Source organism: Ornithorhynchus anatinus, chromosome 1, assembly GCF_004115215.2.
Source record: "Ornithorhynchus anatinus isolate Pmale09 chromosome 1, mOrnAna1.pri.v4, whole genome shotgun sequence".
NCBI classification, from domain to species: Eukaryota; Metazoa; Chordata; class Mammalia; order Monotremata; family Ornithorhynchidae; genus Ornithorhynchus; species Ornithorhynchus anatinus.
The window spans coordinates 93,663,147-93,665,240 of NC_041728.1; the positions used below are offsets into that span (position 1 = coordinate 93,663,147).

The 2,094-nt window shown below is 45.5% G+C and overlaps 1 non-coding gene across 1 annotated transcript; it reads left to right on the forward strand.

Moving 5' to 3' along the window:
* The first annotated feature begins 653 nt into the window (after positions 1-653).
* On the forward strand, positions 654-791 carry LOC114815521. Its single transcript, XR_003763309.1, has one exon. It is a non-coding gene; the product is annotated as a small nucleolar RNA SNORA7 (small nucleolar RNA).
* The last annotated feature ends 1,303 nt before the right edge of the window (positions 792-2,094 follow it).

A 2,094-nucleotide genomic window follows, 5' to 3' on the forward strand; every position in this document is an offset into this window, starting at 1 on the left:
TTAAGCACTTATTATGTGCCAAGCAATATACTAAGCTTTGGGTTATATAAAGATTATCAGGTCCCACATGGGGCTCACAGTCTAAGTAGGAGGGAGAACAGGTATTGAATCCCTGTTTTGCAGGTGAGGAGGAATGGAGTGATGGGAAAGTTAAGTGACTTGCCCAAGGTCACACAGCAGGTAAGTGGCAGGGCTGGGATTAGAACTCAGTTCCTCTGATTCCCAGGGCAGTGCTCTTTCCACTAGGCCATACCACTTCCCTAAGGGAAGAAAAACTTCTTCCTCATGAGGTGTGGCCTCTGAGCTACTCTCCACCCCTGGCACAGGAGACATTTTGCTTAGAGAAAGGGACCTGTTTGTAAATATACACACTGTGCTCAGGGGTTGGCTGTGAACCCAACCACATGATCTGCTTTCAAAGTCTTCTGTCATTTTCTGTAGAGAAAATCAAATCAATTCTGTTTATCAGTGTCCATTCCTCTTTTTTCACTCTGCAGACTGGATACTGGGGGAACACTGCAAAGCACAGATGTTTTGCCTGGATTTGGTACATCTATTCTTTTTGTCTTCTTTCTTGTACTGGGGAAAGTATTTGGTAATTGGGAATTGGAAAGCCTAAGCATTTGAATTTTTCCTCTGCATTTGAATCTGTTCCCCTCTCAGGGTCGCACCTGGAGAGTTCCCAGTACTGTACCGGTCTTGAATTCCAGAGGGGGAGTCAAGCAGTGGCATGCCCATTCCATTCCTAGCTTGGCCAGTAGCTAGTGAGTGGAAGGCAATCTGCTACAAGTCAAAACTACCCTGTGCTGGGCAGTAGCAGCATGAGAGAGAGTTGAGGGTGGAGACTCAAGTTTACTGTGCAGAAGTAGGCAGTGGTAAAACACTTTCAGAGTTTTACCAAGAAAGCTCTATGGATACACTATCATAACAATTGCATATGGAGATGGAGCGTTTTGGAAAAGATGTGGCCATGGCGTTGACAGCATAATAGAAGACATTTGGATCTGTCCCCTTTCAACACCTGATATTCACCCTGGTGAAGGGCAGTGTGGTGGCCATGCTGAGGTGTGTTGAGCCCTCCTCCCTTCGGCTCCCTCCCGCCCCCCTCCCCAGCGCCACAGCACTTGTATATGGCTGTATATGTATATGGCTGTAATTTATTTAATTCTATTGATATCTGTCTCTGCCTCTAGACTCTAAGCTCATTGTGGGCAGGGCATGTGTATGTTATATTGTGGTGTCGTACTCACCCAGGTTCTTAGTACAGTGCTCTGCACACAGTAAGTGCTCAATAAATATGACTGATGGATTGACTGAGTACAGGACAAAACCAAGGATTCGGACTTGTGAGATAGGAAGAAAGGTGACATTGCCACAGTGATGGGAAAGAGAAGTAGCATGGCCTAGTGGATAGATCACAGACCTGGGAGTCAGAAGAACCTGGGTTCTAATCCCAGCTCCGCTACTTGTCTGCTGTGTGAACTTGAGCAAGTCACTTAACTTCTCTGTGCCTCAGCTACCTCATCTGTAAAGAGGAGTGGAGGGTGGGGCATTCAGATTGTGAGCCCCGTGTGGGACAGGGACTGTGTCCAACCTGATTAGCTTGAATCTACTCCAGAACTTAATACAGTCCCTGGCACATACTAAGCACTTATTAACAAATACCAGAATACCCTACCCTCATCCACCCAGCACATACATTCAACTTATTTTAATGTCTGTCTCCCACTCTGGGCTTTAAGTTCCTTGTTGGCAGGGAACATGGCTACTTGCTGTATTGTATAGGATCTCTTAAGTGCTAAGAAACATAGTCTAGTGGATAGAGCTTAGGTCTGGGAGTCATAAGGACCTGGATTCTGATTCCAGCTCTAACACTTTTCTGCTCTGGAAACTTGGACAAGTCACCTAACTTCTCTGTGCCTCAGTTACCTCATCTGTAAAATAAGGATTAATACTGTGAGCCCTATGTGGGACACGGACTGTGCCCAACCCGATTATCTTGTATCTACCCTGTGCTTAGTCCAGGGTAAACACTTAACAAATGCCATAAAAAATAAACGTTGAATAAAAACCATTGATTGAATGGAAGGTAGC